The sequence below is a fragment of the Ornithorhynchus anatinus genome, chromosome 10 (assembly GCF_004115215.2).
Source record: "Ornithorhynchus anatinus isolate Pmale09 chromosome 10, mOrnAna1.pri.v4, whole genome shotgun sequence".
NCBI lineage: Eukaryota > Metazoa > Chordata > Mammalia > Monotremata > Ornithorhynchidae > Ornithorhynchus > Ornithorhynchus anatinus.
Genome location: NC_041737.1, coordinates 18,787,403 through 18,814,617, shown reverse-complemented (window position 1 = coordinate 18,814,617; position 27,215 = coordinate 18,787,403).

Below are 27,215 nucleotides of genomic sequence, written 5' to 3'. Positions count from 1 at the left end.
AGTCCCCAGTAGTATTGGAACTGGATCAGTGAAAGTCCTACACGTTCTGAGATTGATGGTTTGGAAGCTGGGGAATTTAACCTGGACTCTGCAGTAATTCTCAGGGAATACACTCAGGCTTGGGGCAGTGTGCGGATATCCTGCTCTTCCACAAAAATACTCAGGACAGCCTACTTCCCTTAGATACTTTTCGCACAATCGTCCCTTGCCTACTAACCATGACTAATATTCACCCAAGGAAGCAAGTCTTTCCTCAGTACTGATAGAAGACAGGCATAATGATCACTGACATTCTCTTTTCCTAGGAGACATACATTCAATAAATCCATCAGTAGTTTTGATTGAGTTCTTACTCTGTGCAGAGCACTACATTGTGCTTTAGAGGGTACTTCAATTGTACTTATTGAGTGCTTACTGTTTGCAAAGCACTGTACCAAGCACTTGGGACAGTACAATATAACAATAAGCAGACACATTCCCTGCCTTCAACAAGCTTATATTATAGAGTACAATGGAGTTGACAATCATGATGCCTGAGAGCTTCACTAATCCTGGGGTAGGTATGGATCAATCATTCAATCGTATTTAATTAGTGCTTGCTGTGTGCAGAGCACCGGCCTAAGTGCTTGAGAGAGTATAATATAACCAAATTGGTAGGTATGTTCCTGGCCCACCAGAAGCTTACAGCATAGAGGAGGAGCTTAGTTTCATTGGGCATCTCCCATTATCAGCTCAATCATTTGGAGCACTTACTGGGTGCAGAACCCTGTGCTAAGCATTTGGGAAAGTGCAGTACAACAGAGTTGGTAAACATGATCCTTGCCTTCAAGGAGTTTATCTTCTCCAAATTGAGACACTCAAGGATGGGGACAAGGGAGACCCCTCCACTTCCAGAGGACGAGGCCACTGGTCCATGTGGCCTCCCCTGCTGGTGGCTCTGGGATCTGGGATCTTAGGCAGTCATTGATGGTGGCATTGTACCCGTTGTACCCCTCCCTGGGGCCTAGGATATATTCAGGTCTCTGCCCACAGGTCCTGAAGCCAAGTCCCAGCAAGCCCAGAACAAATTCAGCCCAGGGGCTAGTAAACATTAGATCAGTCGCTTGCTGAATTTCCTGACCTGGCTTGCTACACTGGATTCTGACAAACCAAGATTAACTCCTCTTTCTCTCTCCCTTGCCTCCATCACCCCACTCTTTATCCTACCTACTCCTCTCCCTCTCCCCTTCTCTCACCTCCTCCCAGCAGTCTTACCCCTTTTTCCAAGTCCCCCTTTCAAAATGGGGGAACTGTGTGGGAACACTGCTTCAACAAGAAAATTTTCCCATCGGTGAAAACCAATATGCCCCACAACTGAATCTTAATTTCTCCAATTTCCAAAATTTCCAAGACCAGAACTGCAAAACGATTCCAGAGGACAATTTCATTCCTTTACTCGTTAAGGACTTGAATGTCTCCTTTAGCTGCAGTCCCAGGATATATGATTTTTGCTGACCCACTCAATCGGTGTGGAAAGAAAATCAGTTATTTTGGTGGAATAAGAGTTTGCAAGGGGTCAGCGTTATTTTTATTTTAGGTCTGTAAAGAACTATAGGGCTTGATAGACTCCCCCAAAGCTTGATTACCCTTTTTTTATTTCAGCGCTCATGTTTGTTTTTCCTTCGTCCGCTTGTGTGACATTTTTAGGCAACTGAAGTGAAGCCCTCGCCACACAGTTATCCTTTTGTAACAGTAATGACACAAATTACATTGTTCTCTAGGGTTTGAAACACCCAGCTATTAAATTTAACTACGTAAGCTTGGCAAATCCCTTCAAAAGCAAAGCAGCTGTTTCCCTCCAGCTCATTTTTGGGGCCCTTGCTAAATTATTTAAAGAGGTATACACATGTGAATGGAAAAAAAAAATATTCTGCCTGCTTATTTTGTGCATGTACAGCCCCCCACCCCTCCATACATCCACACCCACATACACACATGAACATGAAAATGTCTGGGTAAAGGGTGTTGCTTGGGTATTGACTTCATTTTTAAGTACTCTGCAGTGAATTAGTTCCTAGTCTTTCATGTACTGCCTTTCAATCCTTCAGCGCCTGATGGAAAGACAACTCCCTCTATTTCAAAGTGCTGCTCTGCTCCTGCAGAGAAAATTATACCATCTCCTTCACTGCTGAATATCACAGATACAAGAGTATATATATATATGCAACGGATGACATCTCCAACCCTATTATATTGTACTCTCCTAAGCAATTAGTACAGTGCTGTATACACAGTCCTCTCTCCGTGTCGATCAATCAGTCAATGTCTGCTGGGCATCCTAAGTCGGCTTAGCACACATCACTCAGTGGATTTATGTCTCGCCTGGGAGCCTAGCGTAATGGGCCTATGGGTCACTGATCTGCTCCATCTTGCCTCTCCTTCACTAGCCCCTTGACAGGACACTAGCTCCAGAGGGACAGCCCAGAATTCAGAAGGAGATGGGCAAGTAACTTGAGCATGATAGGTTTTAAACTTTGTTCTCTCTTAGCCTTTGTCTCAACCGTATACAACTATCAATCAATCCATCGTATTTATTGAGTACTTACTGTGTGCAGACCACAGTACTAAGTGCTCAGAAGAGTACAGTATAACAGAGTTGTTAGATATGTTCCATGCCCACAAGGAGCTTGAAATCTAAGGGGGAGACAGACATTAATATTAATAAATAAATTATGGGTATGTACAAAAGTCTCTGGGGCTGAGGGTGGAGCAAATAAAGGGTACAAATCAAGTGCATATTCAGCTAATACAGATAATTGTATTATTTAAGTGGTTATTATGTGCCATATACTGTTGCAAGCACTGGAGTAGATATAAGATAAATAGGTTAGACAAGGTTCCTGTACTTCAGTCTAAGAGAAAAGAAGACCAGGTATTTCATCCCCACTTTTCATATGAGGAAACTGGGGCACAAAAAGTTAAGTGATTTGCCCAGCGTTACCCAGCAAGAGAGTAGTAGAGGCAGGATTAGAACCCAGGTCCTCTGACTCACAGCTCTCTGCTCTTCTCCCTACGCCATGTTGTGTCTTTATGGAAGCAGTGCTAGAGGAAGGGGAGAATAGAGTTGGCAGTGGAGGGAGAAACCTGGTAGCTCAGGAAGTCAGGCTTCTCCCTTTTCCTTTCCTCATACTCTCATTTTTTTCTCTTTTCCTATTTACCTAGGTCTGTTAACCTATTCTTTCAATACCATGAATTCTAAATTCTACTATGTCCCCAAGTCAGAAATGGAGTCTCATACTGACTTATCCTCTTAACATTGCACTGTTTGTTCAACAGCTAATTGAACCCATGCCTGGGAACTTAGTCAAAGTATTTACTAGCTATTTCTCTATGCAAAGAACTATACTAAACACTTGAGAGAGGAGCTAATGGACATGATCCCTGCCCTTAAGGGGCTGATGATCTAGCAGGGGAGACAGACACTAATATAAACTGCATATAGGGGGAAGCAACACAGTATGTAGATATTTGCGTCAGTGCAACAGGGGTATGTGAGTACCCAAGTGCTTGGTGATGCTGAATTGGTGAAAAAAGGGAAAATGCAGTGGGAAGATGGGAGATAAATCAGGGAAGACTTCCTGGAGGAGATATGATTTTTAGAAGGGCTTCGAACAAGTGGGGAGCAGTGATTTACCAAATATCAAGGGGAAGAACCTGGTTTCTAATCCCGGTTCCACCACTTATGGGTCAGCATTAGAGAAGCAGCATGGCTCAGTGGAAAGAGCACGGGTTTTGGAGTCAGAGGTCACGGGTTCGAATCCCAGCTCTGCCACTTGTCAGCTGTGTGACTCTGGGCAAGTCACTTCATCTCTGTGCCTCAGTGACCTCATCTGTAAAATGGGGGTGAAGACTGTGAGCCCCACGTGGGACAACCTGATTCTCCTGTGTCTACCCCAGCGCTTAGAACAGTGCCCTGCACATAGTAAGCGCTTAACAAATACCAACATTATTATCCTCACCTTCAAAGTCTTATTAAAATCACATCTCCTCCAAGAGGGCTTCCTTACTCCCTCTCTTTTCCCTTCTTTCCCCTATTCCCTCTCCTTTTTGCATCACCTGTGAACTTGGATAATAATAATAATGTTATTCGTTAAGTGCTTATTATGTGCCAAACACTGTACTAAGCACTGGGGTAGATTCAAGATAATTAAGTCCCACATGGGGCTCACATTTTAAGTAGGAGGGGACACAGGTATTGAATCCCCATTTTGCAGATGGGGAACAGTAACAGAGAAGTGAAATGACTTGTCCAAGGTCACATAGCAGGTAAGTGGCAGAGCCGGTATTAGCACCCAGGTCCTCTGGACCTGTACCCGAAACAGTAGTCATTCACCCCACCCTCAGCCCTAAAGAACTTACGTATATAGTTGTGATTTATTTTCATGTTGGTGTCCTCCTCTAGGCTCTGAACTTAGTGTGGATAGGGAATGTGTCTACTAACCCTGTCGGACTGTACTCTTCCAACCGCTTAGTAGTGTTTTTCGTACACAGTAAGGGCTCAATAAATACTACTGATTGATTGACCCACTAAGCCACACTTCTTACCCACCACTTTTACCTCATTTGTTTTTAGCTTTGCAATTTTGGAAGAGTAATTGCTGGGAAAAGATGTAAGGCCTTTACATTTTACATTGAGCTCTTTGAAGAGAAGGTGTCCCAGACAACTATCAAATCAATAATTCACATATGAATGTCCAGGGATCCTCTCCCTCAACATCCCAGCTCACCAACCTAATCACTATCCCTGATTCTCATCTCTCTCACAAACAACCTCTTGCTCTCATGTCCTTCCTTCTGCCTGGAGCTCCCTTTTTTTATTTTATGGTATTTGTTAAGGGTTTACTATGTGCCAGGCAACAGCTAATTAACAGCTAATTGCCAGGCACTGTACTAAGCTCTGAGGTAGATAGGAGTTAATCAGCTTGGACAATTGCCTGTCCCATAGAGGGCTCACATTCTTAATCCCCATTTTACATCTGAGGGTACCCCTGGCACAGAGAAGTGAAGTGACTTGTCCAAGGTCACATGGCTGAATAATAATAATAATAATGTTGAGGAGAGTGCAAGTTTGAGGACTTGGGGTATAATTGCCAAGTACCTGCTGTGTGGCTTTTGGCAAGTCATTTAACTTCATAGTGACTCACTTTCCTCATCTGTCAAGTAGGGATTTAATGCCTAGTCTTTCTTCTACTTAGACGGTGAGCCCCATGAAGGAGAGGGACAATGCCCAACTGAATTATATTCCAACTACCACAGTGCTTAATAGTGCTTGATACATAGTAAGCTATTAATGAATACCCCAGTCATTATTATTTTTTATCAAAACAAGAGGGTGGTGAAATACAGGGAAGAAGTAGGAACATAAAAGGAAACAAGAGGTTTCCTGAGGGTTTCACTTCATGGATCCCATTGCAACCCGCATTTGAGCTCTGAGGCATTTCGTTTTGCTTTTCATCGGAGAAATCAAGCTCTAAATGAAATATATAAGCTTATGCTTCAGACTGTGTTCTTGGAAGGAACACGTTCTAAAGTTTACTTTAATTTCTGGTAAAGTTCTCTGAAAAGTACCAGAAGTATATGGCTTCTTAATTCTGTACTGTAATATTTGATTAATTGTTTACCTGCTGCATTTAAGCATGATGCCGCTCAAGTTAAAAAAAAAAAAAGAAAGAGAAATGCCAGCTATCTACTGAATTACTAAATTATTCTATTTAATAAGCCACTGAGCTTGAAGAAACAGCTAACCTCAAATGGAACTATTTTAAAATGTCGCCAATTGAGATAATAGATCAGCATCAGTTCAGCTCCTTGATCACCATCTGCTATTTTCTGCATCAAACCGAGTGTCTCAGCACAGATGTCCCCTCTTCTCCCTCCCTCCTTTCCTCTCTTCCTTCTTTCTTTCCCTCTTTCCTTCCTCTCTCTCTTTCTCCCCTTCCCTCCCTCCCTCCCTTTCTCTCTTCCTCCCTTCCTTCCTTTCTCTCTTTCGCTCTCCCTCCCTCCCATCTTCTCTCTCTCTCATTCTTTCTTTCCCTTTTCTTTCCTTTCACCCAAGCCCACATTGGATTATTAGAATAGGGGTCATGTTTCTACAATCTAGATCCCCAGATCTAGTACCGTATTCTATATACCCAGTGGTCAGCAAATACTGCTAACACCTTGTGTATGTGTGGCTTCTCCATTTAACCTTAATTTCTCCCATTTTCCCCACTAATAAAATGGGACTAGAACTTCCAGATTGTTATAGTGATGAGCTATCATATGACATTGGACATATATTCATGATTAGATTGGGGTAAACTCAGAGGGCCAATCTACTCTACAGGATATGATGAAATTTACTGGATTTTCCACTATATTGAAATCACAGTTAATCAACAGAGGCCAAGCCTCTTCTCTGCTACAAGGAGGGCTACGGGTGTCCCCTAATGATTTTTAACAACTGATTTAATTCCCTGGAAGTCTGTAGTTCATTTATATAGTAATTCAATACTTAGTCTCTTTCAAGCTCTGTTTAAAGCACTGGGATAGACACAATACAACCAAATTAGACATAGTCCCTGAGCCATATGGGGCTCACAGTCTAAGTAAGAGGGAGAAAAGATATTTAATCCCCATTTTATAGATGAGGAAACTGAGGCACAGAGAAAGTAAGTGATTTGCCGAAGGTCACACAACAGGCAAGTGGCAGAGTCAAGATTAGAAACCAGGTCCCTTGACTCCCAAGCACATGCTTTCTCCATTAAGCTAGCTGTTTCTATGGTTCTGCAGGACTTATGCTCCTGCTGGGCACAAACACCATCTCCTTTGTGCAGTTTGTGAAATATCAGGAGATTTATGTCCCAGACATCTGAATGTTCACTCACTGGCCAGTTCATTCTATAGAGCTCTGCACCAACCATCTATACTATGTTCCTTCCCCTATCTGTAATTTAGTTTTTTGCTTGTCTCCCGGGCTACTTTGCAAGCTGCTTGTGAGAATGGATATTGTCTACCAAGTGATTGTACTCTCCCAAGCACTTAGGATAATGCTTTTCAAACAGTAAGTGCTAAATAAACATCAGTGATTGATCAAACACTTTGGTCATTTGACAGATGGGCTGGAGATGGATGGGTTCAGGAAGGCAGGTTTGTTTGACATCATGGAAAGTGCTTAATTTGCTCCATTTCTAATCATCTCTCATCTAAATCATTCTGTGCACATCTCTCCACTCCTCAAGTATCTTCTCCACTGGTTACCATTCACTTCCTCATCCAGAGGAAACTCTTCACCATGTTCTTAAAAGCACCCAATCAGCTCATTCCTTTCTCTTCTGTCATTAAACCCAATCTACACACTTCATTCCTCTAATGCTAACATACTCACTGTGCTTGGTCTCATTTTTTTGTTTTGTTTTTAATGGTATTTGTTAAGCACTTACTATGTGCCGGGCAATGTACTAAGTGCTGGGTTAGATCAAGATAATTGGGTTGGACACAGTCCCTGTCCCACGTAGGGCTCATAGTCTTAATTCCCATTTTATGGGTAACTGAGCCAAAGACAATTTAAGTGAACTTGCCCAAGTCCACATGACAGACAAGTGGAAGAGCTGGGAATAAAATCCAGGTCCTTCTGACTCTCAGACTTGTGCTCTTTCCACTAGGCCATGCTATTACTTATGCTCTCACCATTCACTCCTTGTTCACATCCTCTCTCCTGCCTTAGAATTGCCTTCCACTTCATACATGGCAGACAACCCCCACTCTCCCCATCTTAGAACACCAACAAAAATCACGTTTCCTCCAAGAAGCCTTCCTTAACTAACCTCTAATTTCCCCACCCTATTCTTCCTCCCCACTACATCACCTTAGTCCCACCCCCTAAGCACTTAGGAACTCACTCCACCCCCACAGCGCAATTATAAATATCCTTATTCTCTGTTGCTTTCTCCTATCTATAATTTATTTTAATCTCTGTCTTCCCAGCCAAACTCTAAGCCCCTCAAGAGTAGTTATCTACTTACCTTAAGGTATCTGTACTGAATAAGCCCTCAGTAATTAGCATCGATTGATGGACTGATCCTTTATATCTCTGGAGACTTCAATTATGTCTTCTCTCAGCCTGTAATTTTCCAAACCAAGTAGGCCCAGAGAAGAGAAGAGAGTGGGTTGATCCAACTAGCTCAAGATATAGCTAGTCCCTTGAGTATGGGTCCTTGGGCAGAATGCCAGTAGCCACAAGGTAGCTCTCCACATAGCATTTCTCTTGACTGTGGGAGGTGAGGGAGGATATGGGAGGAGCGTGATCATTCCCTAGGGCCACAACCACTCACAAGACTCGACTTGCCCTGGCTAACTTAAAGAGAATAATGTGGAGGGGAAGGAGGAAGAGGGCTGAGCATTGTTAAACACCGGAAAAATAAACCAAAGGTGGTTGTGGAATCTCATCTTCTGGGCTGGGACTCAGCCCCAGCCCCACCTCCTCCCCCAACATCCTGCACCGGCAGCTCTTCAATTCTTTATTCTTCATTCAGTCATCTGGGCTGTGGGGAATGTTTGTGAAATTTAGTCTCACCCTGCCCACCCTGGATGTGTCCTCACCCTTTTCTCCTTCAGTTCTTCTGTTTCCATGTCATATTATTATTATGGCATGGTATTTGTTAAGCACTTACTATGTGCCAGGCACTGTACTAAGCACTTGAATGGATCCAACTCAGGTTGGACCCAATCCTTGTCCAATGTGGGGCTCACAGTCTTAATCCCCATTTTACAGATGAGATAACTGAGGCCTAGTGAAGTGACTTGCCCATGGTCACACAGCAGACATTTGGTAGAGCCGGGGTTAGAACTCATTACCTTCTGACTCCCAGGCCCTTGCTCTATCCACTACGCCTTGCTGCTTCTCTTCCCCTCCACCCCCAATCCAGCAGAGGCGACATGACTCTGCCTCCTGCCAGTGGTCAAGCTTGCCTCCAAACTCTCACCCACATCCTGCCTCTGGCCTTAACCACCCGTCCTCCTCATATCTGACAGACAATTACTCTTCCCACATTTAAAGCCTTATTGGAGACACATCTCCTCCAAGAGGCTTTTCCTGCGAAGTCCTCTCTTCCTTTCTTCAACTCCCTTCTGCAGCACCCTGACTTGCTGCCTTTATTCATTCCCCACTCCCAGGCTATAGCACTTTTGTACATATCTGTAATTTATTTATTCATATCAATGTCTGTCTCCCCCTCTAGATTATAAGCTTGTTGTGGGCAGATAATGTATCTATTATTATATTGCACTCTCCCAAGCGCTTAGTACAGTGCTCTGCACTCAGTAAGCACTCAATGAATATATGATTGACTGACTGGTTCCCCTATGGCAATATCTACAAATTCCTCCCCATTGACACAGGTCTGCCCTTCTCATGGAGAGCTGTAAAGCCAGCCCAGCCTGAAGAGCAAGGGGTGCACAATGGCCTTATTGCCATATGTCCCCAAACAACTCCTCCTCAGGAGTTCCGTGTTCCAGGAGGTGGCCTGTGGCCTTGGGCAACCTCTCCCTTTTGGTGCCCAACATGGTGGCAGGTGAACCCCACTCTGTTCAGCAGCTCAGAGTGAGCAAGAGCCCCTGTGCCACTGTTAGGATTAACAAAGTTATTTCTCCCTTAAGATTGCTTGCCAAAGCCATGAGACACCAGAAGTCTGCCCCTTCAAAGAGCTGCCTAACTGATACAATTTCATTTTGAGATTTTTCAAAATATAATTGACTTGTAATTATTGAATTTTAACTTATTATTTATCACTTTCTATTTTTACTGTTCTATGTATCCATCTACCCCAGCTAAATGGAGAGCCCTTGTCCAACAGAGACAATCATTACCTTATACCCCAGTTCCAACTAAGGGCTGGGAGTGGCAGGAAGGAGTAGCCTGGGAGCAGGCATCAAGGGAATCACTCTCTCCTATCCTGCCCTCCTTCCTCTTCAGCCCACTGAACCAGGGTTTTGTTTTTTGTGGGGTTTTTTTACTCAGAAATGTCCCTTGCAGTGCCACCAGACTCCAAATCCAAACTGGTAAGGATGGGAAGGACAGAGTTTGGGTACATTTTTCATTTTTATTTATTTTTTTAAAGTGGTATTTGTTAAGCACTTAGGAAGTGTCAGGCACTGTTCCAAGACCTGGGATAGATACAAATCAACCAGGTCAGACACTGTCCCTGTTCTACTTGGGGCTCACTATCTAAGTAGGAAGGAAAACAAGTACTGAATCCCTACTTTGTAGATGATATACCTGAGGCACAGAGAAGTTAAGTGACTTGCCCAGTGTCACACAGCAGTCAGGATTAGAACCCTGGTTCATGCTTTTTCTACTAGGAAATGTTGCTATCCAAGATTATAAAATTTGGTGACATTTAAAAATCTCTCCAAGCCAGGTGAGAAGGAAAGCAGAAAAACAGCTTGAACTCAGGTATGCAAGCCAGACATTTGGATTCAAAGGTTGCCTTTGATATTGATGCTTTAAAGTCCTCAGTTTCTCCAGGTATACCATGTCCCTGTGTATTCTCCGTGTATTTTCTCCCAGTGCTTAATACAGTGGTCTGCATACGGTAAATGCTTAATAAATATTATTGTTACTACTAAGGCTTGTAAACATCTCTGGGAGTCCCTGCCTACTAAAATGCTTTAAACATGTCAAGTATTTGCTTTGAGATCCCAAAAGCTATTAGAAATAACTCATAAATCACAGTCACCTACAGATACTTAATTTTTTATTGCTGCTATTTTTAAAATGATTGTTTAATGATAATGAAATGGTATTAAGGGCTCATAATGCGCCAAATATTGTGCTAAGCACCGGAGTAGGGAAAGGATCATCACAACTATCATAACCCTTGTCCCACACTGTCTCAGAGGGAAGAAAAATTGATATTTTATTCTTCATTTAACAGATAAGGACACTGAGACTCAAAGAAGTTAGGTGACTTGCCCAAGGTCATACAGCAAGCAAATGGTAAAGCTGGGGCTAGTACCCAAGTCTCCAGTTCTCCTGTGATTTTTCCACTAGATCCTCCTTAGTTTCCAAGGACACAAATCCCAATCTAACACTTCAGAAGATTAAAAGTGCTAGGAGCCAATATAAAATGGGTTTTGTCAAACAGATTGTACTATAAACGGAGTGAGGTTTGTGTTTTTTCAGTGGGAGTGCATTTATTATTGAAAATTTATTTTTAGTTTAAAAGGGTATTGTTGTGCCATGGCAACTTGATTGGTAAGTGACATAGAACAAACTGAACTGACAGAAATATCTCCGAAAATGTCCAGATTGATGAAATATTCTAAAAAGACTCTAACAAAGTAGAAGGAAAAAGGAATTGGGAAGGGTTTGTAAATGCAAGTTGATTTCAAAGTCCTATGTAAAAACAAGAGAGTTCAATCTTGGTTAAAAGGGGCAGAAAGAAAATTAAGGTAGCCCCAATTTTTGCATGGTGATAAGATTTATTTTTGGAAAAGGGAAATTTCAAGATCCAAGTGACTTTGCACATCTCAGCTATAAGTATGACATTTGAACTTCCCACCCCGGGACGTTATGACAAGTCTGGGACTGGAAATTAGGATAGATACCTATAGGCTCCGTGGTTGAATCACTGACTTGTTCTGCTCCTGCTGTTAATTATTCCATCATTCACTAGCTGAAAGCAGCAGACTAGGGGCCAGGTTGGTTTGTCAACGTCTGGGGAAGCAGAACTTAAGTGGTGATTAAATGCTAAGACTTTTTAAAGGTCTTGTCCATGCCCAGCATTCGTGAGCTAAAACTGAACTGGGTCAAGAGCAAAACTGCCAATAATTGGCCAAATGGGGAAACAGGAAGTACATCTTACCGTATATCCTAAAACTTCATGCTCTAGAATGGTTCCCACCCACCCCTACTTCCCCACAACTATTTAGAACTCTATTTCTTAGTTAACAATTTTAAAGCGTAGTCGGATGCTGGAGACCTATGGCTGGAAATGCGATCTTATTTTCCTGTCCCTTTCTCTTCCCGTTTTCCCAACTTCTCCTTTCATTTTATGCTTCTTCCCTCCAGCTCTGGTTTTCAACCTTGTTTCTCTCTAATTTGTTCCATCTCTGGTTGCAACTATGTCCAGGAGCCCAGAATTCCATCACCTCCACTGAGGAAGTCAGACACATGTTCCTTCCCACAGATAGGGCAAGACTTCTATGGGACATGGCTTTTAGAGGCAGCGTTTCCAAATATTGCTACACAGAGTTGATCAGAATATAGAAATTTAAAGGACATAATGGTAATGACAGATGGGACAGACAAGAAACACAAGGACAGTGGGTATACAACTTGGATTATTCAAAATTCATCATCTCAGACAACAAGGTCCAAGACCTCAATGAGTGTCACTATTCCCACCCCCAAGTTGAAGCAGCATGGCCCAGTGGAAAGAGCTTGGGCTTGGGAGTCAGAAGTCATGGGTTCGAATCCTGACTCTGCCGCTTGTCAACTGTGTGGATGTGGGCAAGTCACTTAACTTCTCTGTGCCTCAGTTACCTCATCTGTAAAATGGAGATTAAGACTGTGAGCCCCACGTGGGACAACCTGATTACCCTGTATCTACCCCAGCACTTAGAACAGTGCTCTGTACATAGTAAGCACTTAACAAATACCAACATTATTATTATTAAGTAAGAGCTTGGGCTTGGGAGTCAGAAGTCATGGGTTCGAATCCTGGCTCTGCCGCTTGTCAACTGTGTGGATGTGGGCAAGTCACTTAACTTCTCTGTGCCTCAGTTACCTCATCTGTAAAATGGAGATTAAGACTGTGAGCCCCACGTGGGACAACCTGATTACCCTGTATCTACCCCAGCACTTAGAACAGTGCTCTGTACATAGTAAGCACTTAACAAATACCAACATTATTATTATTAAGTTTCCTCTTCGATCTTTTCTGTCTCCCATTCACAAATCCTCCTTCTGTTTTCTCTTATTCCATCAATCAATCATATTTATTGAGCACTTTGTGCAGAACACTGTATTAAGGGCTTGGGAGAGTATGATATAGCAAATCTGGTAAACATGTTCCAAGTCCACAGGCAATTTAAAGTGTAGTGGTGGAGTTTACACAGTGGGGAGGGAGGGGAATTATAGTCCTGAGGAAGGAGTTTAGATGGAGGAATTTACAGCCTTGATAGAAGAGTTTACAGTCTAGAGGGAGGAATTTACAGTCTAGATGGAAGCTCTTATTGTATAGAGGGAGGAGTTTACAGTGTAGATGGAGGAGTTTACAGTGTAAAGGGAGGGGCTCACAATCTAGAAGGTGGAGCTAGAGAGACACGCTAATTGTAGATAGAGTTTACAGCCTAAAGGGAAGAGTTTACAATTTAAAGGGAGGAATTTACAGTTTTAAGGGGAGGAATTTACAGACACGAAATTAGGTTGATGCCATCCTAACTAGTCACAGTCTGTCACAGTCTCCTTTGTCACTTTTTCTCATTTTCTAACATACATCTTTCCTGATTCATCCACATTCAATCTTCCATACATCTATACCTCCCAGATTCCTGGCTCCTCTAATGCTTTTGCTCCTCATTCAGCCTTGTGTTTTCTCCCCACATGAAATTTCCTTATGCCTTTTATTGTTATCATTTGTGTTCTCTTTGTTCTTAGTTTTTGAGAATATATGTGCATATATGTAAATATATATATTATACATATTGACTTTCCATTCTATCTTTTCTTTCTAATCCCCATTCTGTTGTTTTCCTTCATCCATGTGGTGCTGTGCCTCTCCACCATCCATATCCTCCAAGATGTCTTTCTCCATTCAAACAGCCTCTCTCTGGGTAACCTCTGTGCTAGAATGCCCTTGTCTTCTGTTTCTGAGTTGCCAGGCACCAGTTGCTGTCAGAGGTCTCTCTCTGCCCACTTAAGGATTGAGCTTTATTCTCCCATTCCTCTGATCACTGTGGAGGAACTGAAGTTGCAGGTGGGTGGTTGTTGGTTGGTGTTGGCTCAACTCACTTTGTTTAATATCAGAATGGGACTAAGGCCTATCGGCCAAACTGGGTCAGGCAGGAGGGTTCAGGGCTCGAAGATTCTCCTTACTGTCAATCCAGTAAAATATCTCCATGTTGCTCATGTTCTGTGTCTGGACATCTTGAGATACTCTGCTCCCCATCGGCCCCAAGAGGGCTGTCTTGTGGCAGGTAGCCATCTTCACATGCAGAAAATACAACATTGCCTGCACCTTCAAATCGTTGCCTCCCTTATCCTCATTATCGTCTGTTCCTCCTCCTACTGCTTCTTCCTGCTTCCTCTTTCCTTGTTCCTCCTCCTTCCTCATTGTTCTTCTTCCCTCCTCCTCCTTCCTCCTCACTGCCCTTCTTTCCTCCTCCTTCCACATTCTTCTTTCTTCTCTTAAATTCTTTTATGTTTCAACCACAAGTGGGATAAAGCTGAAGAGGCAAAAAGGAAACATGGAAAAAAGGAATTCTTGCAATCCGTTCAATCATGTCAAGATGCTGATAAATTAGAAAATTAATTTTCTCTATATGGTGCACACAGAGTCCAATCTTAAAGATATAATGCATTGAGTTCTGTAAGATTGCATGGAGTCGGCATAGCAAATGTCTGCCCATTCTGTTCTTCCTAAGACGTCCATCAAAATGATGGGAGAAGAGAATTTGTATGTTTGGAGTGTGTAAATATTGGATATTTTAAGACAGAAACAAGTGATAAAAAGGTCTACTAAATTGTATGACATGAAGAAATAAAATATACCCTCCTAAATCATAGATTAACATAAACATAAGGTTGTTTATATAGCTAGTTCTAAATAAGTGATGATACAAGTGTAAAAAGTCAAGATGAAAACATACGGGTTACTGAAAGGGTAAAACTCCCTTAAAATACTGTGCTTAGTTTAGTCCCCATAGTAACAAACAACACTGCAGCATTTAGAAAAAGGTATGGAGCACAGTGAAGCAGAGCAAAGCAGACCAAAGCAGAGCAGAACAGCAAGGTGGTTTCAAGGACTATGAATATGATGTGATAACTCCTCCTAAGCCGAAGGCAAATGACATTCTCCCATCACCTACAGGAAAGGTTCAGGTCTGATATTGTCAATTATCTCCATCCCAGTCAACGTTTGAGAGGAATTTAATTGAAATAGGCAGAATATTTAAGGGATTGATGATGGAAAGATAAATTCATAATGACCAAATCAAGGGAATTACTTTTATGACCAAACCACAGTGCTTTCTGAGAGTGACATTTCTATTCATGATAAAAATTCTAATTATAACCTAGCTACATTCAAATCTGGAGCCTCCCATATTTTCCACATCCGTCAGCAAAGAAGATACAGTCTGACAGGTTTATAATTGTACATTAACAAATGTTGACAACACAGTAAATCAGGAGCCTAGTGTTCTGCCCCCCTCTGATCGACATCAATGGAAATGGACTGTTGCACTAAATTAGCTTTTTTACTTGTATTGCTCGTAAAACATATTGATCCTCTCACCTGAAGTCATGCAGGTAGCATGCAGCGTACATAACTTAAGGAGGCTGGGAGATTCTCATGCACTTCTCCTTTGCAAACTCTTCTGTTCATTTCCATACTCCTGGCCAGAGCAGGGTTAAGCAATTAGAGCTTTCAAAATAATAATACCTTTACATTGCCATTATATTCCGTTAAAGAGATGAAAAGCAGCACAAATTCACAGTAAGAGCAATGACAAATCAAATATGAAATCCACCCATGGGGTGTCTGTCCCCAAAATTTATGTGGCAAGAAAGGCAGGAAAAACAGATATCTTCTTGCACCCCGCACCCCGCCAGCTCCCCAAGCCTAGCCTCAGTGTGGGGTTTATCCCAGAAGTGGAAGAAGCATTGAGATAGAACAATGAATGGTTAATCAGTCTGAGAAAACATATTCAATCTTGACATTCTTGTAATTTAATTGAGGAATTGTCTTTCACACTAGATTGCAGTCTCTTTGAGTGCCAGGACCATGTGGACTAATAGTATTGTACTTTCCCGAGCACTTAGAATAGTGCTTGCCACAGCAAGCACTCAATAAATCCTACTGATTGACTAACAAATCGAAAGACTGAAGAAAATGGGCAACCCTGAGCAGGCTAATCCTTCTTATTTTCTACTTAACTACAAGACTTTCCATCTACCACTGACGCTCCATAGGATGAGACTTATGCTCCACTAGATACAATTCATGTAAAGTTTATGATATAGGAGTACTAATGGACATAAATATCAAAGCAGATTTGAGTCATAGGGCTCTTAATCTCAAATTGTAATCTCAAATTGTACTGATGTCTAAATTTTCTGCACTGAAATAAAAGTTAATCAGGTTCAGCCATCCTTGAAGTATGACCTTCCTGTGTCATTCATTATCAGTGGTATTTCTTGAACACTTACTGTGTGCAGAGCACTGACTAAGTGCTTATGTTGAAACAGGTAAGGTACTGTCTTGCAGAAATTTAAATCTAGGGCCTTACATATTAAGTGCTTAAATAATATGCTTAGTTCTATTGCTATTATTTAATAAAGAAGAAGTTGACTAGAAGCTGTATATGAATTTATTTTACAAATCAATATGTTACTGAGTTGGATCCACAAAAATGTGTCAAGGAAGATTTGGCAAGTAATTCTAGAGTTCTAAATACAGCCCAATGGGCTTCTAACTTTGGCTTCACTGCCATTGTCCTTCCCCTATCTGTAATTTATTTTCATGTCTGACAATGTGGTGCTCCTCAAGGGCAGAGATTGTTCCTATAGCACTGAACTCCCCCAAAATGCCTGGTTAAGTGCTCTGCACACAGGAAGTGCTCGGTAAATGCCACTGATTGATTGATTGACTCCAAAACTTGGCTTGCTCTATTTGGTGTGACTGGACGCTAGAACTGGTCAAGAACTGGTCAACTTGGGAGTGAAAGCTTTGAGGCTACTTGAAAGAAACAGTTGGCCTCTCTCTAGGTCTTAGTAAAAGCAGGAAGATGTAGCAAATCTGTGACTCCAACCAAGTTGCACACTCTGGGTTTCTGGGCTGTGAAACAGGACTTCTATGGGGAAAGCTCTTCCAGAAAAGGCATTTTACACTTAGTCTGAATGAACAGAGTTCCAAGGTGACTCCGTGAACTAGTGTTTTATAATTTGAAGAGTGTCCTCCCTCGGTGAGAGCTGTCTTGCGGCCAAGATTTATTGAGCTCCCTCAGGTGGGGAGAGCAGTGAATTCAGTCTGATACCAGACAGCACCGGGGAATGGATGTGTTTCTGCTGCCATATCCTGTGCCACACACTGCTGGGGCTTGGCGGTTTCAGGGGAACCTCTGAGTCTTTAGCCCTTCACTTGGCTCTCTCTACTCTACCCAGTTCCCACCCAATAAGGCGATCATTAGAAAGAAGATATGGGAACATTTCTGAAACTGACCTGGATATGAGGTACTTATGAACTCAGTTGTTTGTCAATTGTATTTATCGAGCGTTTACTGTGTGCAGAGCACTATATTAAGCGCTGGGGAGAGTACAATACAACAATAAGCAGAAACATTCCCTGCCCATAATGGGCTTACAGTCTAGAGGGGGAAACTTACAGTCTACACACTCTTTAGTACTCATGTATACATGTCCACCCTGTTTAATTTTGGTGCTGTAAGCGTTTTTATGTCTGTCTCCCCCATTAGAATATAAGCCTCTTGTAGTCAGGGAAAGTGGCACTTTGTTAGTCTGTATTTTCCAAAACCTAAACAGACCACTGCACCAAGCGGGTTCTCAATAAATGCAGGTGTTATTACTGCTAATAATACTAGCCTCAGAGAGTTCTTGGAGTCTATGAGGTCAGTTAAGGCGATTAGGGCAGACCTGTTTTACATCTCAATACTGAGAGTTCAGGGATGTTACCTGCCTTTACCAGGAGCCGCATAAGATAAGGATGGTTGGTTTATAAGAAGGAAGGTTTCTTTACTTGATTTGGTCCTTCCCCATCTGACTCCAAGCAAGTAAGCAAGTGCTAGGAGTTGTCAGGAGATTGGCAGGTTGAGGTGAAGGAATATCCAGCAGGCATGTCTGAGAGGGCATTTTGTCCATGGGGACTAATAATGAAGTGTCTGACTACACCTGATTTGTGCTTGGTGAAGTGAACTATCTGTAACCACAGTGAGTTACGATAACTTTGAATTTCTGTTTTCTGAGCTTAGGTTTAAGCTAGGACTAGGACACTATTCTCTATCTTTTCTCTTTGGCAGCAAAGAAAATGTTAACCACAACCCCGTCATTCATTCATGGAGCTGGAATATTTTCAGGGAATGTCCAAATCCCAAGGGTTGTGACTTTTTTGTTTTAATGTCTACCTCTCCAGCAAACTGTAAAAACTCTGTGGGAGTTGATCATGGCTACCAGTTCCATTGTGTTGGGCTTTCTCAAGTACTTAGGTGCATAGCACACAATAATCACTCAATGAATTCCATTAACTGATTAATTGATTGAGCTAACTGACCCTTGAACAGAGCAATTTAGGGGAAACAGATTTCCTAAAAGCTTTCAGTTGTCACTCAAAGATCTTTCTATTCATTAGTTTGTCTATAAAAGAGCTTCTCATGTGAGAGCATTGACTCTTTTTCAAGTCTCCACCATTACACTGTAAACTCTTTGAGAGAGGGAGACCAGAACATTTTAACTTCTGTGGAAGGTCACAGTAGACCATCAACAAATCCTGAGAATGATGACGTTGATGAAGACAATGGCGACTGTGATAAAGATGGTGTTCTCTAGTTTTGGAATTGAGTATTCTCTATTATTATTGTCTGCTCTGTAAAAAGATGTAAGAATTGAACTACAGTTAATGATGTCCTATTACTAAACATTATGGTACCAAAACACCAGCATATGTTTTGCATGGAAACAGCATGGCTTAGTGGATAGAGCTTGGACCTAGGATTCAGAGGGACCTGGGTTTTAATCCGTGTTCTGCCACTGGTCTGCTGTGTGACCTTTGGGAAGTTTCTTCACTCTCTGCTTCAGTTATCTCAGCTGTAAAATGAGGATTAAGATTGTGAGCCCCATTTGGAACAGGGACTGTGTCCAACCTGCTTTGCTGGCATTCACCCCCTCACTTAGAACAGTGCCTGGCACCTAGTAAGCACTTAAATTCCACAGTTATTGTTATTATTATTTTTTATTATTGAAACTAGGTGGAAGATTTAGGGAAGGAGAATGAAAAAAGACACGAGATTCCCATACATAATAAAGCACATCTTGAGGAAGATGGCACCCAGCGAATGCTTTGACATTCCTCTACTCAAAGTACAACTGGGGATTTGCAATGATTGTTCACATGACTTCTTTTATTCAAACTAGCTGATCTGTGGGCTGATTGGTCCCTCAACAATGATACAAAGTGAATCTTATCTTGGCTAGAAGCAAGAAAATTTTGCAACGTGGTACAGTGGAAAGAGTGCGGGCTTGGGAGTCAGAGTTCATGGGTTCGAATTCCGGCTCCGCCACTTGCCAGCTGTGTGACTTTGGGCAAGTCACTTAAATTCTCTGTGCCTCAGTTACCTCATCTGTAAAATGGGGATTAAAACTGTGAGCCCCACGGACAACCTGATTACCTTGTATCCCCCAGCGCTTAGAACAGTGCTTTGTACATAGTAACCGCTTAACAAATACCACCATTTAACCCTTAGTAACCCTCACATTAACCATTTAGAGAATACATAAGTAGTATCAGTGCATTATCTGGTGTCTAAAAGTCACTGCACATAACAGATAAAACTAATCCTTACCTTCTTCACTGGGATTATGTGAGATATTACACTGGAAAAATACTGGGCAATAAATCTAATGAAAAATGCCAAGACATTAGACACAGATCTATATTGCTAGGTCTGTCCTAATGGAGCACCTGTCAGCTGACGGACTCCAAAGCATTTTATAAATAAATTCTTAGTTGTGAACTCCATGGAAACTTTTCAATTCATTGAAGTGCAGTGCATCTTCATATTTTAGAGAGCAGCAAAGACATTTTTATTTTCAAGAGAGGCTCTAGAAACTTCTGAAAATAAAAGTCTCTGATCTCTTGTCTGAAAGCTTATTATTAATAATAACAATAATAGTACTTGTTAGCAGTTCCTTGGCTCAGCAGTGTAATAAGTGCTGGAGTTAGATACAAGTTGATCAGATCAGACACAGTTCCTCTCCCTCACTGGACTCACAATCTGCAGGGGAACAGAATAGGTAATAAATCCACACCTTATGGATGAGGAAACTGAGGCACAGAGAAATTAAGTGACTTTTTAATGGTATTTGCTAAGCACTTACTATGTGCCAAGCACTGTATTAAGTGTACAGAAAAGTTAAGTGACTTGCCTAAGGTCACATAGCAGAAAAGATAGGGAGTCAGGATTAAAATTCAGGCCCGTCTGATTCCCAGGTCCATTTTCTGTCCACTTGGCCACGCTACTTCTCCTCCTGATTTTCTATAAGTCAGTAGATGTTTTTTCTCACTGGGTTCTACTTATGCAGAGAATGGTGTTCACTGTAATAGCCTATATCCAAAGAATCTCTTCTGCGTGAATGTATCTCTATATTTTCACCATAGGTCTTTCATGCCAGGTTGAATCAAATGAGAAATCCCCAACACAGTGAAACTTTATCTCTTCCAAGTTGACTCATTTAGGATAAATCAACCAAAAAGCAGGTGGAATCACAGGTGAAAATTCCCACTGATGGCACATCCTTTGGTCCTGTCTTTATTTTATTCAAGCTGAGCTCAAATCTAGTGCTTAGAATGGTGCTCCAGCACTTAGAATAGTACTTGGTACATAGTAAGTGCTTAACAAATACCATCATTATTAACCACACCCTGTTTGCTAACAGGGCTGGTGCTAGGAGAGAGAATGTTATTGTTAGGCTCCAAACTGGACTCATTAGTGTTTACAGAACGCTTACTGGGTACTGTGAGGATTTGGGAGAATACAATGCAATAGACTTGGCAGACACAATCCCAGGATCTTTGGAGCCATTTACAGTCCAGTAGGTGATATTGTGGAGATGAGTAGCGAAAATCAGGCAGAAGATAAGGCACTGCCAGGGTTAGGGAAGCACACATCTATCTCAAAGCCAGAGGAAAGTTAAAGATGTGGGAGGATGTGGGAAGGAACAAACGTGAATAAGAAGACTTCTCTTCTTGGTCACTTGGTTACTTGGTCAAGAAAGAACTATAGAGGGCATCATTCTAGCAAAACCTATGTTCAGTTGCCCCAGAAGAATGTCTTGTCCTTCCAGTTAGTCAGTCATTCATATTTATTGAACTCTTGTGAGCAGATCATTGTGGTAAGCACTTGGGACAATATAAAACCATATGAAACTGGCAGAGAGATGGGATGCCTGGTCCAGGGAACAGGTTTTGCCAGAGCTGAAGCCAGGGAACACTAGTAACCCCACCTAACACTTTGGTTACAGTTTTTTTTTCTTTTATGGTGTCTTTTAAGCACTTACTGTGTGACAGGCACTGTACTAAGTACTGGGATAGTTACAAGGTAACCAGGTTGTAAATGGGGCTCACAGTCTTAATCCCCATTTTACAGAAGAGGTAACTGAGGCACAAAGAAGTTGTGACCAGCCCTTTGAAGTATACTGTCCTAATAAAATAATTCTTACATCATAATTAAAATTGTTCCTTCACAGCCTAGTCAAGGTAGACATCTAGTTCTCTGAAGTCCAAACTAAACAGTGAGAGAGATTAACACTTGAATTACATGAATCGAGCAGTTGAAATCAATCCCTAGCTATCTGGGGAAAGGGTTCTGAGGAGAACCAGTGTTATTCATATATGATCTCATCTCGGAAAGTGTTTGGTCAATTCAACTTTATTTTGTCTTTGATCCTGATTGTTGTGTCATTTGAATTATTAGACACAGAAAATAATTATGCCCACAAACTAAGTTGGAATCACATTAAGGTTGAGAAACAAATCAAAAATGTCTGTAAATATCTACAGGAAAATGGAGCCTGGGATTCTAAGCAGCAAAAGGTTTGTGAAGAACAAATCACACCGGGCAAATTTGATTGCTTTTTCAGATAGATTTTGTAATTCTATGGATTAAGGAAAGAGCAAGTGTCTGGATTTCACTAAGATATCTGACATAGCCTGTCATGAAACTTTACTCCAAAATGCATTCAAATTAGACATGGCTATCAGCCTTTTCCCTGGACCCAAATCTAATGGAAGGATTAGAAAAATGACATAGCAAGATGTGGGGAAATGTGGGGTAATTTGTATGATGAATCAGAAAACATCATAGCATTTACAAAGACAGGGAAAAGTATACATATATATATGTATATACATATATATATATATGTATATATATATGTATATAATAAATTCTATTAAAATAGATTATATATTATATACTATGCACCTATCTATCAGTCAGTAGTATTTATTGAGGTCTTCCTGTGGGTGCACACTCTATTAAGCAGTTGGGAGTTGAGTTGGTAGGCTTGTTTCTTGCCAATGAGGAGCTTTCAGTCTACAGAGGGAAACACATTAAAATAAATTACAGGTATTGGCATAAGTACAGTGGGACTGAGGGTGAGGTGATTACCCAGTGCTTAAAGGGTAGAGATTCAAGGGCATAGGTGACAAAGAAGGGAGAGGGAGAGTGTACTGGTGAACATTTAGAGTTGTTCTGAAGAATAGAGATGTGAAACTGCAGAGAAAGACGTCAGGGCTGGAGAGAGAGATTTGGGAATCATCTATCTAGAGATGGTATATAAAGATGTGTATGTATATATGCATGTATATACACACATATACACACACACACACACACACAATGTTCACCCTACCAATAATGTGACCTTTTACTTTGCAATTTTGATAAAATGTGGTGAAAGAATAGGGCAACTCAGAGAAGTAGTGTGGCCATGAATTGGCCAAATTTTGGCTTGACTGTTCAGAAATATCTTCAAATAGAAGAGTTTTGTATTTCAATATCAGAAACACCTTATTAAACCATTAATATTGTATCAGGAGCTGAATTTAATTGTTTTCAGTTCACTGCTACTGTAAATTTATTGAGTCAGTGAACTTTAAGGCCTTATAGATTAGTTTTCTATAAAATACTAATGATCTGATGTAGTGCTTCTGATATAGAAACACAATGTAGGTTAAACAAGGCTTAAGGACAGAAGCCTCCCCTCACCCTAAGGTGTACCTTTAGGGAACTGTTTCCATTATTTTTAAAGCACTTTCTCCCAAACTCTTGTTTACCATTAAAGCAATGGTTGGCATATAAAACCTTTAGTTACCTTATAGGTTTTCAAGATCACTTTTTCATTATAGCACAGTGATTCTTGAACATAGAAGCGCTCCATTCCACACTTGGATATACAATCGGGGTAATTGTTTGTAGTTTCATTGCAATTATAGTATTTACTAAGTGCTTCCTGTGTGCCATGCCCTGTGCTAAGCACTGGGGTGCATGCAATATAATCAGATAGGGCACATCTCTATTCCACATGGAACTCACAGTCTATGAAGGAAGGTGAACACATTATTTAATCCCCGTGCTAAGGATGAAGAACCTGAAGGACAGAGAGAGTAAGTAACTTGCCCAAGGTCATACAGCATCAATCAGTGATATTTTTTGAACACTTACTGTGTGCAGTGCACTGTAAATAAATTGTGGCATTTGTTAAGTGCTTACTATGTGCAAAGCACTGTTCTAAGCGCTGGGGGATACAAGGTGATCAGTTTGTCCCACGTGGGACTCACAGTTTTAATCCCCATTTGACAGATGAGGTAACTGAAGCACAGAGAAGTTAAGTGACTTGCCCAAGGTCACACAGCTAACTAGCAGCGGAGCCGGGATATTGAGCTCTTGGGAAACTACAACCCCACAGAGTTGGTAGACATGTTTCCTGCCTACCCAGAGTTTACATTATAGAAAGGGAGACAGACAGTGATATAAATAAATCAATTACAGATATGGACATAAGTGCTGTGGGACTGAGGCGGGGGGTGTGAGTGAAAGGTGTGAATCCAACTGCATGGTGATGCAGAAGTCACATGGTTGAGCTTGGACTAGAACTCAGGGGTTCTGACTTCCAATCTCTTGTTCCTTCCATTAGGTCACACTATCATATGGCCACTTGCATCATCTTTTGTCAAGATTCTCTTGGTCTTCTGATTTTCCCCAGGTCAATTTTTCACTGGATGGGAACAATCAACATTGTGTGAAGCACTGTATTTGTCACTTGGGATAGTCCAATGAAAAAGAAAAACATAGTCCTTGTTCTCAAGGAGAGATGGAAGAGACTATGTTTTTCTCTTTCACTGGGCTATCCCAAGTGACAAATGCAGTGCTTCACACAATGTTGATTGTTCCCATCCAATGAAAAATTGACATGGGGAAAATCAAATTGTATGCATACCCTAGGAACAGAAGTAAAACTACAGATATAGTTGACAAAGACAAAAATATGTACAGTTGACTGAATACTTGAATAAATAAATGGAGCTTATAAGTCTACATGTTAATATGTGTTCATAAATATATATGTGTAATGATTAAGGGTAGATTTTGGAATAGCACATTCAGAAGTTATGGGAATTAGTTGTGGAGTTGCCTTAGGACCTCGACGACCTTCTCTTGGCTGCCAAATTTCCAGACCCCAGATCTGTTGGTGGTGTCAAATTTAGATAATAGAGAGATGATAAGTAGGGCAAGCTTAACCCACAGAAGCAAAATTGGGACAAAGAAGTCACTGGGTATCTTTTTTAAATAGGTATTTTAAGGCATAAATTTGAAGTAAGCCCAGACTTTTTGATAATTATGTATATATACATATATATGTATAAATACACATCTATAGTCAATGTAAATTCAATTATCATGCAAACAACATGGTGGGGACAAATTATTATTTTTCAGTATAGAGTGAACCAATCAAAATGCCTCCCTCGTTCAATACAGATATTCAGTGTCCTTCATAAACAGCATTCGGTGAATATAAACTTTATGTTAGAAATCAATCTATCTACAGATAGTTTTTTTTTTACAGGTAAATTTTCAATATGCAAGCCAGATACTCCTGTGAAGTTGTTTCTATTACTGAGAAAGAACTCCTCAGCTTGGAGTTAGGATCTCTCAGTTTCTGAACAACAATGCCCTCCTCAGTTAATATCTATTCAATCAATCACTGACATTTATTGAGCACTTTGTGCGTAGACAAGATCCTTGTCCTCAAAGAGATTACAGTCTAATGTCAGGGAAATAGACATCAAAAATAAATTCAATTTAAAGAAACACCCTAATATAGGATTTTATAGCATGAGTGCCGTGGGGTGAGGTGAGTGCCCAAGGCTTAGAATCAATCAATCAATTGAGTGCTCACTATGTGCAGAGCACTGTATTAAGTATTTGAGAGAGTACAATACAACGGAATTAGAAGGTGGAACTAAGTATAGGGTTTGGGAGATAGGAAAGAAATAGCATGGCCATTGGATGAAAAAATTTAAATAGAATAAAATCCCATTATGGCATAGGATTTTATTCCAAACTTAAACCATTCCTTAAAAAAATTCAAAAAATAAGATAATGTATGTAGCAATGCTGGGACTCCTATGGACGAATAGAGACTTTCTCAGACAAAAATGGAACATCTAAGAAACTTAGAGTCAGTACTTAGATAATGAAAAAAGGAAAGAGAAATGGGTACAATGACTGGAGTATAGAAAGGCAGGAAAATGGATCCACAAAATATCTACCCTGGGTACATCTTCCATAATAACCATTTCAAAAACTGAACATTTCTATACATTGTAGGATATATTATTTTGTATTTCAAGCTTGTCTCTACCCACTAGGCAGGAAACTCCTTGAAGATAAGGGTCTTTCCCTGGACTGTGTCCAACCTGATGATCTTCATTCTATCCCAGCACTTAGTACAGTGCTTGGCACTTAGTAAGCGTTTAACAAAAGCAATTATTATTACTGAGTTGGTCTGGGGAATTTACCTTTTTCCTATTCGTTAAGAGAAAATCAATGACTATCCTTAAGTGCAGTCCTCATGGGCAGGGAACATGTCTAAGAACTCTACTGTACTCCCCCCAGCTCTTAGGACCATGTTCTGCACACAGTAAGCACTCAGTAAATACCATCAATAGACTGATTGAGTTACCGTTATTTCAAGCATCTGTCTTTCCAGCCACACTTGCATTCTTGGGTAAGATCCACCTGTCCATCATGAGGCATGACGCACGGGTCACTGAGGCTCAGACTAGGCACAGGCAGGCTCTTGGGGAACTTATGGACTCTCTTATGCTTAGGTGTGATGTCACACCCACACTCCATTCCTGGCACCTTTCACTACCCATATTTTGCAAAAGAGTGGGCTAGGCCCACTCATCCAATACTACGAGGCCTAGTGGATAGAGCCCAGGCCTGAGAATCAGAAGGGTTCTAAGCCCAGCCCCATCACTTGTCTGCTGTCTGACCTTGGGCAAGTCACTTAACTTCTCTGTGCCTCAGTTATCTCGTCTGCAAAATGTGTAGCCATGTGTAGCCCGATTACCTCAGTATTCAGGTCAGCGCCTGGCACATAGTAAGTGCTTAACAGATATCATTAAAAAAAACCAAAACACCATGATAGCATTAGGTGGAACTAGAAGTGTTCCCAGGCATCAGCTCTGGCAAAATTTTCCCCCTGGTCCAGGTATCCTATTTCCCTGCCAGTTCTATTCAGTGTTATACTGGAACACTGTATAATGTTACTCTTTACTCATTGGAAATTCCAGGAAATGATAAAAATATACACCCCAGAGGTGGGTTTTATTCTTGGGAAATAGATGCAGAATGCTTCAGGATGCAAAAAAATGTTCAATCAAAGGGTAAATATTCAACAGAAAGTGCAGACCTAGAGGTGCATGACTCATTAGTGATAACAGAAGTCATGTAGTAGCTACGTGCCCGCATCCCATGCCGAAGATTTATCTTTAAATGCTTTGAAAATAGGAGTCAACACAATGAGGGTTTATTTGAGTTTCTAATGGCCCAGCTCCCAGTGCCACTAAGCCATCCATCAGCATTGTTCTGAGCTGGGGATCCTAACAATAACCAAATTCTTGGAACCCACTTCTGAGCATTTCCTGCAGTGGTGTTTTCCCAACCTCCGC